Source organism: Ovis aries, chromosome 18 (genome assembly GCF_016772045.2).
Source record: "Ovis aries strain OAR_USU_Benz2616 breed Rambouillet chromosome 18, ARS-UI_Ramb_v3.0, whole genome shotgun sequence".
Classification (NCBI taxonomy): Eukaryota; Metazoa; Chordata; class Mammalia; order Artiodactyla; family Bovidae; genus Ovis; species Ovis aries.
In genome coordinates this window covers 22,849,951-22,869,044 of record NC_056071.1, presented here as the reverse complement: position 1 = coordinate 22,869,044, position 19,094 = coordinate 22,849,951, and the positions used below count along the sequence as shown (strand labels likewise).

Sequence of the window (19,094 nt, the reverse complement as noted above, 5' to 3'; positions counted from 1 at the left end):
ACCAACTCTGGTTCCTGGGGGAATCAGAGCCTTGGGGAAAGTCCTGTTCCTGGACTGTCAGGAATGTGCCAGAAGAAACACCCAAGGCTTGTATCCCATCCCTTCTTCCTTTCTTACCCCATCCCCTGGACACATCCCAGTTCTTGCACCACCCCTCTGGGGAAGGTGCTTTCATCCATAGGTGGGGCGATCCTAAGGAAGGAGGCTGGAGGTGGGAACCCCACCACCAGGAGACATGGAGCCCACGGGGCTTATCAGAGCTCTTCCAGCCCAGAGGCTCCACATCCTTTGGGTGCAGTAGGCGTAGTTTCACTGCAGGAGGATCCTCCTGGATTTGGAGGTTGTGGGCTGATGCAGAGGGGAAGAGGCTGGCTAGGTCCACGGGGCAGGGCTCATTGTCTGGCACATCCTCCCCAGCTCTGTCAGCCCCGTGACAGTCCATCCTTGGGAAACCAGCCTGCCCAGGCTTCAGGGATGTGACAGCAGCCCAGCTCACCAAGGCCTGAGGGGAATAGAGTCAGAATTCTCTTTATAATTTGTATTTTGTATTGGTGTATAGGTGACTTACAATGGTGTAGGGTTGAAGGAAGAAACAGAACAGGCTTTGTCTTGAAAGCAGGACTCCATCTTGAGCCGAACTGTGGACTTTGAGCTATACCCCAGTATCTATGGAAACAACCTACCAAGTGGAAAACCAGGCCCCTGGAAGGAAGAGCCCCAGGGCTTTCCATCACCTAAAAGAATCCTCTAATTATCTGTGTAACCGAATAGAATCATACATTCTGTTCTTATTGGGGTATGACCACAAGCCTGTTGGTAACTGTCCACTGTTAACTGCCTAGACTTAAGGCATATGAATCACGGGTTAGCTTTGATTGTATCTTTCTCCTTTGTTCAGACTAGTTTCAGGGAACTTGGGGGAGGGGGCACGTACGGTTAGGGTACATAAGGTTTTCACAAAAAGTGGGCCTGCCGGCGTAATAAACTGCATTCCACTATCTGCATTGTCCTTCTGAGTGAGTTTGTTTCCCGGAAGGCGTGGCTACATTTGGTGCATTGGCCGGGAAACTCCTCACTTTGAGACAAGTTCCATTTGGGACGACTCCGAGGCTTTGCGGCTTGAATCTTCTAGAGGGCGGAAGGTGCCTTGCCCTTCTGGAAGGATTCTGCGTCTCAACGCTGGGAACTTTCACCTTAGCAGGTAGTGGACAGCAGCAGGGGAACTGAGTGCTCAGGTGAGGAGGAACCCACCCGGCAGGGTGGAAGAGGGGGCCTGATCACCCCCCGGGAGGGACTAGAAGGGGCACGGATCCACAGGGGCCTGGAATAGGCAGGCAGCCATTTCTTGGTACATAGGTCGACGAGCATGCTAGGGCTTAGGAAGGGAATTTATGAAGGTCATTTAGGAGGTGTGCCATCTGGGGAGGAATTATTACCAAGTGATCCCCAGGGGATTTTTAGGAAAAGAAACTGGTCCTTGTATGCTCATATTCTCCCCTCCCCCAGGAGGTATCCCATCTGCTGTGAAATTCTTGACCCCCCTCGGAATTGTCGGGCTAGAAGGAGGGAGATACATAAGTGAGTATGAAGAGGCTCTTCTGGAGATGGCTTGGGACATGGGGTATTTAACCCATCTGTGTTTTCATCCGCACCTGATCAAGCCACCAAGGCAGAATGGACTTTAAGGGAGAAACAGTCTTGGACCACGTGGTTTCTGGTTCAGCTGTGCTGACTGGCAGGTGAAGGCACGCCAATCCCCCTTCTCTCTCTGGGATCTGGCAGGATTTGGATGAAGATGACCTGCCCCCCACCCCCATACTGGATGACGACGCGCCCACCGGCCCAGTGCTCCACTAGGACTGGAGGCTGCCTTAATGCCCAGTCCAGGGCCAGGTGAAGTCCTGCAACAGCCACTGCTCCTCTGCCAGCTCTGCCGGAGGTCGTCAAGCCACCCCCTCCGCAGGCTCCAATCCCGGTGGCAGAAGCCTCTGGCCAACACTTCCAGGATCTGGCTCAGCCGAACCACCCAAGCTATACCTGCCTCTCCCGTGAGGACTGACTGGAAGGGGAAAGGAGACCCTGGAATCAGACGGAGGCTGCTGGGTCTCAGATGGTGATTACATGCAGCCTTTGCGTCTCAAGCCTACCCCAAAAATGTCAGATGGGCGGGGCACCAAGTGATTCATGAATTTTTATACATCCCTGAATGCCCAGTACCTTTGTTGGGAAGAGACTTGCTGTGTAAATTGGGGGCAGAAGTGACCTGTCCCCCCACGAAAGACCTACTCTTCAAGTGGGCTCAACCACCTATTTACTCTTTCTCTCGGTAACGCCTCAAGATGAATGGAGGCTGCATGATCTCCCAGAAGGGAAATCGGCCGGGCTAAACAGTGTAGAGAAAGAGTTAAGTCAACATATTCCCTGAGGTCTGGGCAGAAGACAATCCCCCCGCCCTCCCACCCCAGGCTTGCAAAACAAGTCCCAGTGGTAATAGAACTCAAACCTGGTGCAATTACGTCAGCACTCGCCTTGGGCCTGCCAGACCTTGCTAAGCCGTTTACTCTTTACGTGACTGAAAAGGACAAGGTGGCTATGGGAGTGTTGTGGTGACATGGGACAGACCCGTGGCTTATCTCCTGAAATGGCCGGACAGTGTTGCCACTGGGTGGCCAGGATGCTTACAGGCAATTGCGGTGGTTGCCTTACTAGTCTGGGAGGCAACCAAGCTAAATTTGGGCCAAGATTTGATGATAAAAGTCCTGTATTCGATCAACACTCCCCTGCAAGGGGACCCCCATAAATGGCTGTCGACATCAGTCATATACTGCTGAGGACATCAAAAAGAGGATACCCCCCAGGCTCAGGGGAACATACTGGCAGATGGACCGCTAAACAAGCAGCCGAGGGCTTGGGGGTGACAAGTGAGTCCCCTATTAAAGTTCTCATGTTGGTGGAGCTGCCTGAGCTAACGCTGGAGTCTCCAAAATACAGCGAAGCCTAAAACCAACTAGCCAAAGCGGAAGGGGCCATCAAAATTGAAAAGGGATTGTGGGAATTGCCAAGTGGCAAATTATTGGTACCGGAGGAGCTGGTACCCACTCTGGTAAGCCAAATACACCAAGCGACCCACCTAGGCCATGTTAAACTAAAAGAACTAATTTGAAAATATTTCTTGATTCCCCACCTCTTCCCTATGTAGGACAGAATCTCAGAACTGCACTGCTTGTTCACAGGTCAATGCTGCCTCTCAGCACAGACAAAAACCTCTGGGGATTCAGCTGAAAGGCACGCTGCCCTTTGAACACCTGGGAGTGGACTTCACTGAAATGAAACCTCACCAACACTACTGTTACCTGCTGGTCATGGTATGTACGTTTTAGGGATGGGTAGAAGCTTTTCCTACCCGGACTGAAAGAGCATCAGAAGTAGCCCTGTGCCTGCTTAGGGAAATAGTTCCCAGATTTGGATTTCCTTCCAGCACTGGATCAGACAATGGTCCGGATTTCGTAGCTGATATAGTACAAGAAGTAAGCAAAACTTTAAGCATCAAACGGAAACTGCACACAGAGTTCTGGGGTGGTGGCACGGACCAACCGGACACTTACAGAGGCACTCTCCAAGTGGATCATAGAGACTGACTGCTCCTGGGTGGACTTGCTTCCGACGGCGCTGCTCAGACTCAGGATGACCCCGCAGTCCCAAGGCTGTTCTCCGCACGAAATTGCGTATGTGAGGCCCCCTCCCATAATAATACGGGTGTCAACAAATCTGCCTCAGGTAAGGGGGGGATAGGATTTCGCAGCAGATAGAACTGGGTAAGGTAATAAATCAGGTAACTAAGTCTGTACAAGAAAGGGTGCCATTCCCCCTTGGGGAAGAGATTCATGAGTTTACTCTTGGTGACCAAATATGGGTCAAAGATTGGAAATGTGATTCACTAGCCCCTCAGTGGAAGGGCCCTTATACTGTTATTCTAATTACCCCTACTGCAGTTAAAGTTGCAGGTACTGCCCCTTGGATCCATCATACGAGGGTGAAGTGAACATACCACACAGACCCAGAAAATGCTGAGTGGACTGCACAGAGGGACCCCGCTGACCGTCGAGAGACCAAGATCATCTATAAGAAGAAGGAAAGAAGATCCCGGACGAGCCCCTTGAGGATGAAGCCACATGATCAACTCCTGCTGCTTGGTCTCATCAACGTGCACATTCCTACGTGGACTTCCACAATACCTCCAACTGTTGGGTACGCGGGGCTATGCTTCTTCCTGTGATGGATGGAGTTCCCTGGTGGGTGTCACCACTCTGCCAAGGAAATTTTAAACCACTCTGCATTTTCTGGGACAACAAAAAGAGACTTTGCTTTCTCTTGTCAATCATAATCTCTCCCTGCTCTCTTGGTTTTAGCCAGACCTAACAGTCAATAGACTCAGGTCACGGGGTCACTCACATATTGTGTAAACACCAGTTCATAAAAGTAACAGAAGCGGTAATTCAAATAAAATGGTTTTGCACATGCTCACAACTGCTCAAGGAGGGACCTGTGCTATAGTTAAGGTCGAATGCTGTGTATACATTCCTGATTCATCTGGCAATGTATCAGCTGCTTTCGACATCATGAAAAACCAGGTTTGTCAAATGAAAACATTCCTTTCTGGACTTTGGTACTATCTTGGGTGAAGGGTGACTGGTGAAAAACTATATTTACCACTGTAATAGTTGCCTTGATAGTTCTACTCTGTGGACCCTGCATTTTACAATGTATTATGAACTTTGTAAACCAAAGGTTGGGGTCGTTCTCCCAAATTGGCAGTCGGAGAGCCAGGGTGCAATATATCCTTATGAATTCTGCTCATACTATGAGTTAAGAGCATCAAGAGGGGGGAATGAAGGAAGATACAGAACAGGCTCTATCTTGAAAGCAGGACTCCATCTTGGGTCGGACTGTGGACTCTGAGCTGTATGCCCACTATCTATGGAAACGACATACCAACTGGAAAACCAGGCCCCCTGGATGGAAGAGCCCCAGGGCTCTCCATCACCTAAAAGAATACTCTAATTATCTGTGTAACCGAATAGAATCATACATTCCATTATGCTTTATTGGTATGACCACAAGCCTATTGATAATTGTCCACTGTTAACTACATAGGCTTAAGGCATATGAATTACGGGTTAACTTTGATTGTATCTTTCTTTTTCCTTTGTTCAGACTAGTTTCAGGGAATTTAGGGAGGTGGGTTTGGGCACATATGCTTAGGGTATAAGGTTTTCACAAAAACTGGTCTGGGTCCTTGGCTAAGAGGAGACTCTGCCTTGGGCCCGCTGGTGTAATAAACTGTACTCCACTATCTGCATTGTCCTGAGTGAGTTTGTTTCCCAGAACCCATGGTTATAAGAGGGTGTTGTTTTTGTTTTTTAGTTTTAGGTGGACAGCAATATGATTCACTTGTGCATAGGTATGTACACGTCCTTTTTGGGTTCTCTTTCCATAGAGTTTATTATGCGATGTGACTAGGGGTCCGCATTGATTATTTCAAAGAGTAGTGTGTGTATGTACATCTCCACCAGCTCGTTTCTCACTGTGCACCACCTTTCCCTTTTGGTAACTATAAGGGGCTTTGCTATGTTGTAAAGCTGTTTCTGTTTGTAAAGAAGTTCGTTTGGATCCTGTTCTAGAATCCACCTCTGCTTCCCTGAAGTGGCACTGGCTACCCCCAGCACTTGGCAGTTGGGACAAGGAAACGACAATCTTCTAGAGTCAAAGGACTCAATTTTGTTTGTAGGGTAAGTATATGTAATTCGATAGCTAGTTCAGCCAGTAATGATGTTTTGTGTGTCCTTTCTGTGTGTTAAGAGCTGACAGGCTCGATTTTGGACACATGAGCTGAGCATCTGTCTAGAGGCCACATAGACTCACACGAGCTGTGTGCACGGCCTGGGGCCTCACAGACACAAGCTGAGCATCGGCCTAGGGGGCTCACAGACACACACGAGCTAAGCACCTGCTGAGAGCCCTCAGAGACATACACGAGTAGACAAGGACAAAACTGCAGACCAACTAGACTTCAACATAGCATCGGCCTGAAATTAAACGAAAGGAAAGCAATGCCTAGTTTGTTCCATGAAACCTGCTTGACTTAGGATGCTATCTGAATCGTGGAACCTGAGTTGGCTTCAGTTCCAGGGCTGGATTGGGGTGGGGTCGAGACAGCTGAGCAGGGTGCCCATCTTAGATAACCCCTCTTAAACCTGTACTGTCTGGTTTGCCCTGGCTGGGGCCAGAATCCTAGTGAACCCAAATCCTAATGGACTGATGCTCTGACTTGGAGGAACATGGAAAATCACCCAGACCCCAGCGCCCTGGTGCTGGGGTCCCCAGTTCAAGACTTCTTCCTGAGAGTGCAGCCTCCTAGGCACCTCAGCAGGGAGTGGTGCCTCAGGTATGCATGAGCCTAGAGGGGAGGGGTAAAGCTTCACCTGGGAAGGAGTCCTGAGATACAAGCCCTTGGGTGTTTGCTCAGGCACATTCCACCCAAATTCACAACCCAGGAAGCCTACTTTCCCTAAGGCTCTCGTTGCAGGTGGAACCAGAGTTGGGCATGAAGAGGTGCTGCCACCTTGTGGCCATTTTATGAAACTACAACTTGTGTATCAGCGGTTACTGGCACCTCCAATTCAAAAGGCCTGTGGGGCAGTTAATGACAGTTGCTATCAGAAAAAGGTCCTGTCACAGGTATTGCAGAAAGGAATTCCAAACACAACTGACTTTCAAAAAGCCAATTTAAGAGGTCAATTTGCCTCACAACCTTTAATAAAAAGAAAAGAGATAAAAAGAATCCAAAGAGCCATAGGACAAAATGTAGATAAGAGCTGAGAGTCTTTCTAGATGCCCATGGTCTCACATGAGCTGAACGTCAGCCTTGAGGCCTCTAGAGAGACAGGAACTGAGCATCCACCTCATAGACACACACAAGAGGAGCCTCAGCCTTGAGCCCTCTAGATACACCCTAACTGAGAGTCTTCATACAAGCCCTATAGTCAGACACGAGCTAAGCATCTGCTTAGAGGCCTCTAGAGAGACACAAACTGAGCGTCTGCCTGGAGGTGTCACGGACACAAGGAGCTGAAAGTCTGCCTCAAGGCCTCATAGTCACACACGAGCTGAGGGTTGAGGCCTGTTACGTAGAGGCCTGTTCTTGCCTGGAGACTTCATGGAAAGAGGATTCCAGTGGGCTTTAGCCCTTGGGTCCCATAGAATCAGAATAGATTCTTCAGAAGGACATAATGTTCAGCACAGGGAGCTTATTGGACCTTGTGTAATAACCTCTCTGGCAAATAATTGAAAAAAGAACAGATATGCGGTATGTATATGGCATAACAGAATAAGGAGCCTGCATACTGACAGTAAGGACAAAACTGCAAATCAAATATAGGGCTACATTGTATCAGCATGAGGTTAAAGAACAGAAAAGAGTGATGCCTCTTTTATTCCCTCTGATCTCCCCGACATGTGCTGTTTGCCATACCTGGACCCTGAGCAGACTTGGGTCCCATGACTGGACTGGAGAGGGGCTGACACAGTAGGGCTGGGTATCCTTAATTTTGAGCCCCCTCTTAAACCTGTACTATCTGGTTTTCCCTAGCTTGGACTATAGACCCTAGTGCATCGAAAATGGTAGCCTGAGCCTCTGACCACGAGAACTTTTGAAAAGTCACCTGGCCTCCAGGTCCGCTGGTGCTGGGGTCTCTAGCTGAAGCCTCTTTTCTGAGAGTGCAGCCTCTTAGGTGTTTCAGCAGGGAGCAGTGCCCCAGGTTGGGATGAGTGTGAAAGGGAGGGGTGAAGCCTTAAGGGGAGGAAAGTAGTAGTGAGACACAAGGCATTGAGTGTTTGCTCAGGTGAGTTCCACTCTAATTCTCAGCCCAAGAAGCCAACTTTCCTGAAGGCTCAGTTTGCCTGAAGAACCAGAGTTGGACATGAAACAGTGCTGCCTCCTTTGCGTGTAACTACAACTTAAAACATCTTGCTTACTGACAACTCCAACTGACAAGTTCTGTGAGGTTGCTTATGACAACTGCCCTCAGGAAAGGTCCTGGGGTGAGTATTGTAGAAAAAATTCCAAACGTAACTGACTTTTAAGAAGCCAGTTGCAACAAAGACATTTTCTTCACACAATTTAAGGAAGAAAAACAATTCCCAAACAGCCGCAGGACAAGATGCTCAGCATCTCTAATTATTACAGGAGGAAAGTCAATCAAAATAGCAAGAAATCCAATCACACTGTCAGAATGGCCATTCTAAGAAGTCCACCGACAATAAATGCAGTAGACAGCTGGAAAGAGATGTAACAGCTGCCTCCCCTACCCGACAGTCAGTGAGATGGACACTGGCAACAGCCACTGAAAGGAGAGTATCTGCATGCCAGGGGGAAAAAAAAAAACCTTTCAAAGGAGCTAATCCTGGGATCTGACATACCCACATCTGCCCATATATTCAAAAAGACACATACACCCCCACACTCACTTCAGCACTACTTACAGGAGCCAAGAAACAGATCCAAGCAAATGTCCACTGACAGATTAAAGAAAAAGTGGTACTTGTGTACAGTGGACTATTGCTCAGCCCTGAAAAGCCACCACTGAAATTATGACATCGGTCACTACAAGGATGAACCTTGGAGGATCATAAACTAAGTGAAGTTAGTGAGAACAAGAAAGGCAAAAGAATATGATATCCCTACAGGCAAAAAATTTTAAATACATGAGGGAAAATCATTTAAAACTCAAAAAAATCCCTGAGAATTCAAACACTAACAATCCCCAAAAAGCAGGGGATAAAGGGGCAGGGATAGATTCAAAGGGTCACAACTAACAGACACGGGAATCTGTATCTGTAATAGGTAATCCACAAGGATTATATTTTTCCTTTCATCCTTCCAAATTACACAGAAATCTGCATATCAACATATACACAGAAAATGATATCTAATAGATAATTCACAAGGATTATCTCCTTCCTCCCTTCCTTTCACAGATACAAAACATCTGCATCTCTAAAGGTAATCCCGATGGACATGATTTTCAGCAGATGATACTTTCCTCGGCCTTCTGGAATAAGCTCTGTGGAAAATGAACCCCAAGCAAGAGATGTGCTGTAATGTGTATGTCATAACTGAATCAGGCGGCTGCCCAACGACAAGAAGCACAAAACTGGAGAGTAAAGAAAAGTAAAAGAAGAAAAGGGATGTCCGCTTTGTTACCTCCAACCTCCTTGACTTGGGCTGCTATCCCACCCCTGGAACCTGAGCAGGCTTGGGTCCCACTGCTGGACTGGATGGGGGTAGAAACAGACAGCTGGACAGGGTGCCCTTAACTGAGGCCCCACTTAAACCTGTGTGGTCTGGTTTTCTTGGCTGGTTTGCTTGTGAACAAAGTCCCCAGTGCACCCAAAAGATGGTGGTCCAACCATCTGACCACCAGGACCTTGGAAAAGTAACCTAGCCTCTAGGTCCCTGGTTGCTGGGTTCCTCAATTCAAGCTTCCTTCCTGAGAGTGCAGCCTTCTAGGCACCTCAGCAAGGTGCTGTGGCCCAGATTGGGAGGAGTATAGAGGGGAGGGGTGAAGCTTTAGGGGGAAGAGTAGTAAGAGACAAGTCCTTGGGTGTTTGCTCAGGCACTTTCCAGCCTAATTCACAGCCCGGGAAGCTGGTTTTCCTTAAGGATCTCATTGCCCAATGAAGCAGGGTTGGGCATGAAGAACTGCTGTTGCCATGTGCTGCTGCTGCTAAGTCGCTTCAGTCGTGTCCGACTCTGTGCAACCCCATAGACGGCAGCCCACCAGGCTCCCCCATCCCTGGGATTCTCCAGGCAAGAATACTGGAGTGGGTTGCCATTTCCTTCTCCAATGCATGAAAGGGAAGTCGCTCAGTCGTGTCTGACTCTTAGCGACCCCCAGGACTGCAGCCTACCAGGCTCCTCCATCCAAGGGATTTTCCAGGCAAGAGTACTGGAGTGGGGTGCCATTGTGATATTTCCTATAACTACACTTTGACCAGCAGTGCTTAATTGCAGGTGTAATTCACAGGTCTGGGGGTCTGTTAATGACAGCTGCCTTCAGAAAAGGTCCTGGGGTGAGTATTGCTGATATAAATTCCAAACACAGCCGACTTTCAAGAAGCCAACTGCAACAGGCAAATTTTCCTCACACCCTTAAAGGAAAAAAAAAAAAAACCCAAATACCCAAAGTACAAGATGCACAGCATTCCTAATTATTACAGGAAGAATGACAAAATGGCAACAAATATCACACCACACCAGTCAGAATGGCCATCCACACAAGTCTACAAGCAACAAATGTAGGTGAGAGCCAGCAGGTGAGGGAGCCCCCATACACAGTTGGTGGGAACGCACATTTGGCCACAGTCTCTAGAAAAGACGGTCTCTGCATGTCAGAAGTTAAAGTTCCAAGAGAGCTAAATTAAAGTCTGACATTCCCACACCTGAGCTATCCTGAGAAAGCCATCACTCAAAAAGACACATGCAGCCCAATGTTCACTGCAGCATTACTTATGATAGACAAGACACAGAAACACAAAATTTCCACCCACAGCTTAAAGCTTAAATAAGATGTGGAACATATTTACCATGGACTATTACTCAGCCATAAAAAAGCACCACTGAAATGGTGATATTAGGCCAGTGGTCACCACAAGGGTGGTCCTTGGAGGATCATATACTAAGTGAAATTTGCAGAACAAAGGAAGAAAATAGCAGATGAAGACCTTCTAGGCAACATAAAAACATAAAAACACAAAAAAAGAATTAAAAATTTAAGTGGCCAGGATGAATTCTGAGGAGGATGGGACTAACATATACACAGAAATCTGTTAGTCCAACATATAAACCAAAATCTGTATCTGTAATACATACTGCACAAGGATCTGATGTTCAGCAAATGGAACTTTCCTCTACCTTCTGCAATAACCATTATGGAGAAAGAATCCAAGAAAGCACAGATATGCTGTGTGTATACATCATAACTGAAAAATGCAGCTGTACACTGACAAGCACAAAACCGCAAATCAACTATATTCCAACATGGCAAAAGCATGAGATTACAGAAAAGAAAGGGAAATAAAAGAAGTATCTATTTCATTGCCTCTTGCCTCCCTGACGTGGGCTCCAATCCCATTCCTGGAGCTGGAGGAGGCTTGGTTCCTATGGCTGGACTGGGGTGGGGTTATGACATCAGGAAGTGTGCCCTTAATTTAGACCCCTATGACACCTGTACTGTCCGGTATCCTCTGGCTTGGACCACACGCCCTAGAGCACCCAGAGAATGGTGGCACGACCCTCTGAGCTTGAAGGCCTGGGAAAAGTCACATAGCCTCCAGGTCTCCTGGTGCTGGGGTCTCCAATTCAAGGGCCCTCCTTGAGAGTGCAGCCTCCTAGGCAGGCCACTCACCTGGGATTGTGGCCAAAGTTGGAATGAGTCTGCAGGGAAGAAGCTTACAAGTAGTGAGACACAAGCCCTTGAGTGTTTGCTCAGGCACCTTCCACTCTAATTCACAGCCCAAGAGGCCAGCGCTCCTTAAGGTTCTGGTTGCAGGAGGATCAGAGTTGGGGATGAAGAAGTGCTGCCTCTCGTGGGCATTTCCTGTAACTACAACTTGTACACCTGTGCTTACTGGTACCTCCATTCACAAGGCCTATGGGGCTGCTAATGACAGCTGCCCTCAGGAAAGGTCCTGGGGAGGGTATTGCAGAAATGGATTCCAAACACAGCCAACTCAAGGAGCCAATTGCAACAGGTGAATTTCCTCAATCCTTTATGAAAAATTTAAAAAAAAAAGGTACTGGAGAAGATGCTCAGCATCCCTAATTATTACAGAAGGAAAGATAATCAAAACGATAACACGAAACCAAATCCCACCGGTCAGAATGGAGATCCACCAAAGTCTACAAATAGCAAATGTGGGAGAGGGCCAGGAGCTGATTGAACCCCAGCACAAGGTTGGTGGGAATGGACATTGCCAACAACCCCTAGAAAAGAGCCTCCACATACCAGAATATAAACATTTCAAGAGAGCTAATTATAGTGTCTGACATCCACACCTGGGCCTATATCCCCAGAAATCCATCATTCAAAAAGACACATGCCCCCCAATATTCACTGTTGTACTACTTATAATAGTCAAGTTACAGAACAACACAATATCCTCTGACAGATTAAAGCTTAAAGACAATGTGATAAACACATTGGACTATTAAGTCACCCATGAAAAAGCAGCACTGAAATTATGAAATTATGCCACTGGTGGCCACAAGGATGGACGTTGAGGGGGTCACACACTAAGTGTATTCAGGAGACAGAAGAAGAAAATAGCATGTTCCTTCCAGTCAAATAAAAAAAGAGATACAAAGAAACTAATTCACAATACAGAAAGACAGTCTGAAAATTCAAACACAAGGAATTCCAAAGAAAAGAAACAGTAAAGGGCCAAGGATTAACTAGGAATTTGGGACTATATATACACAAAAACCTGTGTCTCGAACATATGCACTGAAATCTGTATCTGTAACAGATAATCTGCAAGGATTATCTTCCTTCCTTCCTTGCTTCCACATGCACACAGAAAACTGTATGTCTAACATATACACACAAATCCATATGTCTAACTTATACACAGAAATCTGTATCCATAAAAGATAATACAAAGGATTATCTTCTTTCTCTTTCCCTCCACATATATAAGAAATCTGTATCTCTAATAGATACTTAGAGCTTCCCTGGTGGCCAAAGGGTTAATAATGTGGGAGCCTGCAACCAACCCCTGGGTCCAAAAGATCCCCAGGAGAAGGGAATGGCTATCCACTCCAGTATTCGTGCCTGGAGAATCCATGGGAAGAGAAACCTAGAGGGTTACAGTCCTTGGTGTCACATACAGTCAGAATAGATATTTCAGAAGGATATAATGTTCAACACAGTGAACTTACTCAACCTTGTTCAATAATCTTTACGGCAAAAAAATTGAAGAAAGAACAGATATGCTGTGTGTATATGTCATAAGTGAATCAGGAGCCTGTACACTGACAACAAGCACAAAACTGCAAAACAAATATAGGTCAACATTGTGTCAGCATGAGGTTAAAGAAAAGAGAAGACTATTGCCTATGTTATCCCCTCCGATCTCCCTGATTTAGGCTGCTTTCCAATCCCTGGAACCTGACCAGGCTTGGGTCCCATGACTGGACTGGAGAGAGGGTGAGACAGTTGGGGCAGGTGCCCTTAACTGAGCTCCTCTTAAACCTGACTACTTGGTGGATTGCCCTGCTGGCACCACAGATCCTAGTGGACCCAAAGGATGGTGGCCTGACCCTCTGGCCACAAGGACCTTGGAACTCACCTAACCTCCAGGTCTTTTGTTGTTTGGTCCCCAGCTGAAACCTCTTTCTGAAAGTGCAGCCTCCTTGGTATCTCAGCAGAGAACGCTGTCCCAGGCTGGGATTAAGGGCACCCACCCTGACTGTCTCACCCCCTCTCCAGTCCAGTCATGGGATCCAAGCCTGGTCAGGTTCCAGGGATTGGAAAGCAGCCTAAGTCAAGGAGACTGGAGAGGATAACATAGGCAATAGTCTTCTCTTTAATCTCATGCTGACACAATGTTGACCTATATTTGTTTTGCAGTTTTGTGCTTGTTGTCAGTGTACAGGCTCCTGATTCAATTATGGCATATACACACAGCATATCTGTCCTTTTTTCAGTTTTTTGCCATAAAGATTATTGAACAAGGTTGAGTAAGCTCCCTGTGCTGAAAATGAGGGGTGAAGACTTATGGGGAAGAAGTAGTGAGACACAAGGTCCTGGGGCATACTGTACTCTAATTCACAGCCCTGGAAGCCAACTTTCCCAAAGGCTCAGTTTGCCTGAAGAACCAGAGTTGGACATGGAACAGTGCTGCTTCCTTGTGGCCATTTTCTATAATAACATCAGGCAGAGCTTTGCTGCTGGACATTTAATATTCATGAGGATCTAGGGGCTGTAAAAAAATAAAACACATGCTCTCGAGAAATGTCCTAGGGGTAGTCATGGATAAAGAATTCAAAACAAGGCAGATATTAAAGAAGCCATTTTCAAAATGTAAGCTTAACTCACCCTTTAAAAAAAAATCACATGAAATGATGTCAGCAGCACTAAACAGTAGAGAAGTGCAAATCTAAACTACAGCAAGGCATCACATCACACTGGTCAGAATGGCCACTGACAAACAGTAAGTGCTGGAGAGGATGTGCAGACAAGGGGACCCTTCTCCACTGATGCTTGGCATGGAAATTGGTAACAGCCACTATGGAGGCCACAGTGAGGGTTCCTTCAGACATGAAAATGAGAATGAAATTAGAAAACTTCCTAACACCATACACAAAATAAACTCCAAATAGTATAAATATCTAAAGGTAATGATGGATACTATGAAATTCTTGAGAAAAATATAAACAGGACATGATTTGACATAAAACGCAGCAAGTTTTTGTGCATCTACCTCTCAGAATAATGAAAAATAAACCACAAATCAGAAAATGGGACCTCATTAAACTTAAAACCATTTGCCTACCAAGGGAAACCCTAACTGTGAGACAATCTCAGCCCTCAGAATAGGGAGAAAAATTTGCAATGAGGATACCCACAGGGAATTCATCTCCAAAATGTACAAGCAGCTCATACAACACAATATCAAAAATAAATACAACCCAAGAACAAAATGGACCAAGACTGAAATGGATATTTCTCCAAGGAAGGCCTACAGATTGCAGTTAGGCACATGAAAAGATGCTCAGCATCACTAATTATCAGAAATACGCAAATCAAAAGTCCAATGAGCTAAGCACTCACACTGGTCAGAATGGCCATTTCAAAACATCTTAAAGAATAAATGCTAGGATTTCCCTGGTGGTGTAGTGGTTAAGAATCAGCCTGCAAATGCAGGAGACACGGGTTCGATCCCTGGTCTGAGAAGATTCCACACACGTGAAACAACTAAGCCTATGGGCTAAAACTGTTGAGCGTGTGCTTCTGAACTACAACTACTGAGCCCTCGTGATGCAGCTCCTGAAGCCTGGCACTCTGGAGCCCACATTCTGCAACCAGAAGCTCCTGTACGAGAAGCTGCACAGTGAAACTAGAGAGTAGCCCCCGCTTGCTGCAGATAGAGAAAGCCTACGCCTAGCAGCCAAGACTCAGTGCAACCAAAGATAAATGAATAAATAAAATTATTTTTAAAAGAATAAATGCTAGAGAGAGTGTGGAGACAAGGGAACCCCCCTAAACTGTTGATCACAATGTATGTAGGTTCATCCAGTAGGGAGAACACATGGAGGTTCATTTAAAAAATAACAGAAGTATTTCAGCGCTCAGCCAATCCCACGTCTGGGCATAAATCTGGAGAAAATAAAAAATTTTAAAGATACAAGAACCCCAGGAATCTCAGCTCCACAAAGGACAATAGCCAAGTCTGGGAAGCAAGCTAATTGATGGAATTACACAGAAATGAATACACAATTGGGTACATATACACAATGCAATATTTCTCAACCACAAAGAAATAGGAAATAATTCCAAGTCCAGCCACAGAAAAGAGTCAAGGTGATCATTCCAAGTGAAGGAAGCGAGACAGGGATGGACAAGTATCATATGATATCACTCTAGGTGTAATCTAAAAATGGATGCAAATGAACTTCTTTACAAAAGAGAAACAGATTCACAGACTTAGAAAAGAAACCTATGGCTACCAAGAAAGATATGTGGTGGTGGGGGGGGGGTCAGGGAATAATTAGCTGGTTCAGATTAATATATACATATTAAACAGGTGCTATTGTTGTTTAACCACTCAATCATGTCTGACTGTGTGGCCCCATGGACTGTAGCCTACCAGAGGACTGTAGCTCCTTTGTCCATGGGATTTCCCAGGCAAGAGTACTAGAGTGGGTTTCCATTTCCTCCACCAGGGGATCTTGCTGACCCAGGGATTGAACCCATGTCTCCTGCAACTCTCCTGCACTGCAGGTGGATTCTTTACCACTGAACCAGCAGGGAAGTCATAAAACAGGTGATGAAGGGCTCTTAATAGTCTCAAGTCTAACAGGGCTTTAAATGACACCTGCCCTCAAGAAATGTCCTGGGAAAAATCATTGCAAAAGAATTCCAAACAGGGCCAAGTTTCAAGAAGCCAGTTTGAAGATGTAAATTGTATTTGCAAGGTATAAAATAATAAAAGCACAGGGGAAGATACTCCACATCAATAATTATTAAATCAGTGCCAATCAAAACTTCAGTAAGCTATCACCTATGCTAGTCACAATGGCCATCATTAAAAAGATCTACAAAGAATAAATACTGTAGAGAACATACCAAAAAATGGAATCTTCCTACAATCTTGGTGGGAATATAACTGGTGAAGCCACGATGGAAAGCAGCATGGACGTTCCTTGAAACATTAAACATAGAGGTATCATGATCCTGCAGTCCCATTCCTGGGCTTAGATCCAAAGAAAATCATCATTCAAAATGACACGTGTACCTCGATTTTCAGGGCAGTACTATTTACAATTGTCAAGACATAAAAATTCACCAAAATGTCCATTGACACAAATATGAAGACTACATTGTACATCTATACACTAAAATACTACTCAGCCACAAAACAAAATGAAATAATCATATTGGCAGCAGCATGGATGAACCAAGAAACTATAATTCTATGTGAGGTAAGTCAGAGATAAGAAGACAAACATCCTAAGATATCACATGCAGGTGGGATCTCTAAATTCATACCAATGAACTAATGTACATAACAGAAAGAGCCTGAGAAAACTAAGTTCTGATTATCAAAACAAAGTTAGAAGGGATAAATTACGGGTTTGGGATGAAAATATACACATGAATAAATATCAAGTTGATAATGAAAAAGGACCTGCTGAATAAAACATGGAAGTCTCCTGGACAAACTGTAATAACCTATATGAGAAAAAAACAGAAAAACAATATATATACATCCATGTATAATTGAATCAAGTTCATGTACACCTAAAACTAAACATCGGAAATCAACTCTACCCCAATATAAAATAACAATTCAATTACAAACTGGACCTGAGCTCGGTCTAGGGGAAACCACACAGTCATGACCCTATGAACTGGACATGTGATATGTTATGATATTAATATGACGCCTCCAAAGACTTTCACTCAGCAGAACACAGAGCAGCAACCGACCCAAAGTTGCCTGACCTCATGTGAATGCGACAAGATGAAAAGAAAAAGGACCGCAGGTTAATCAGGGCAACACCCTCACTTCAGATGTTGGGAATCTCTGAAGAGACAGGACACACTGCAGGTGAAGAGCAGATATGTGGTCTCCGTGTGCACAGGATCCTGACCCATGTGGATGGGGTGAGACCCACACAATCCCCAGAGCCTGCACCTGGGGTCCCACGACCCTTGGTTAGGATACCATGTCTCTGCTGGTTGGGTCCCTAAGATGGAAACAAGTGGGTTCTTGTAAACTCTTGGCATGATAGAAAGAAATGTAGGGTTGGTCTCCTCTCCCAACACTTGTCCTGAGAAGTCTTCATCTCCTCCCTTTGGTTCTGAGTGATATTAACAGTTTTTACAGCTGTCATGATAATGTTGAACACACTACCTTGGTTCTGGCAGGCTTGGTCCTTTCTTGTTCCACTGAGGTGTTGAGAAAACACACCAGACGCAGGGCTGGGAGACGACGGGCAGGTCTGGTCTCTGCTGAGGAGGGACGGTCCACTGGAAGGAGATCACAGCAGCAACGTCACCTGCTGCCCATTGGCTTTTTGCCTGATCTGTGTGCCCTGCAATCAGTTCACCAGGTGAACCTGCCTCCCTTCCCTCCATGCTTGTGCTGGAAAATTAGAATAATTACCAGGTAGAGACACCTGAGGAGTCTCCAGGAGCCCCAGGGAGGGTGAACCTCAAGAGGGTAAGAAGAAAACAGGCACAGGCCTGTATAAAGTGAATACAATAAAGCATTAATTCCTAAACACACGTGAAGCGCACATGTGTTCTTCCCTTTTTCTTAGCTTTGTGTGTATGGTCTCCCCACACACGTGACCCTGACCCATGGAGATGGGGTGAGACTCGCACAGTCCCCTGACCCCCCACCTGGGGTCACACATCCCCTTGGTCGGGACACCATGGCTGTGGTCGGTGGGCCCCCAATGTGTAAACAAGCCTGGTCCCTGGGACCTCTAGGACCCTAGAAAAAAGTGTAGGGTCCATCTCCTCTCCCCACAATTGTCCCTGAGAAGTCAGGGCCCTCCTGTTTTCACTTTGGTTCTGTGTGATTTTTTCCTGGTTTGAAAGCTCATGCTAGAGGTGAACACACTACCTTGGTTCTGGCAGGCTCTGTCTTTTTTGTCCCGCTGAGGTGTTGAGAAACACAGGAGAGCTGGGCTGAGAAACGAGGGGCAACTCCATCCTCTTTGGAGGAGAGAGTCGACTGGAAGGAGAGCACAGCAGCAACCTCACCTGCTGTCCGTTGACTTTTTGCCTGATCCCTGCACCCTGGAACCAATTCACCAGGTGAACCTGCCTTTCTATTAAACCTGAATGTGCTGGAAAATTGGAATAAATACTAGTTAGCCCACCTGAGGCGGAGAAGGCAATGGCATCCCACTCTAGTACTCGCGCCTGGAAAATCCCATGGGTAGAGGAGCCTGGTGGGCTGCAGTCTATGGGGTCACGACTGAGCAATGTCACTTTCGCTTTTCACTTTCATGCATTGGAGAAGGAAATGGCAACCCACTCCAGTGTTCTTGCCTGGAGAATCCCAGGGACGGGGGAGCCTGTCAGGCTGCCATCTATGGGGTCGCACAGAGTCGGACACGACTAAAGTGACTTAGCAGCCCCCCTGAGGAGTCTCAAGGACCCCAGGGAAGATGAACCTGTCACAGAGACAGACTACAAACCCTACCGCAGCACTGACCTCCCCCTATCCCGGGAGAGCCATGGAATCCTACTCAGAGAAGAGCACGGTTCCCCAGAGAAGCCCACCTCAGCCCCAGACCC

General features: G+C 46.3%; 2 long non-coding RNA genes across 2 annotated transcripts; one reads left to right on the top strand and one right to left on the bottom strand.

Annotated features, from left to right (window-relative positions):
* LOC121817086 (uncharacterized) lies at window positions 1–9,392 on the top strand. The gene is made up of 3 exons (XR_006056824.2): window positions 1–5,789; window positions 7,925–8,100; window positions 9,037–9,392. It is a non-coding gene; the product is annotated as an uncharacterized LOC121817086 (long non-coding RNA).
* On the bottom strand, window positions 89–18,527 carry LOC121817088 (uncharacterized). Its single transcript, XR_006056826.2, has 3 exons — window positions 18,415–18,527; window positions 17,698–17,813; window positions 89–502 (listed from the first exon to the last, which is right to left on the bottom strand). It is a non-coding gene; the product is annotated as an uncharacterized LOC121817088 (long non-coding RNA).
* Window positions 18,528–19,094: the final 567 nt, after the last annotated feature.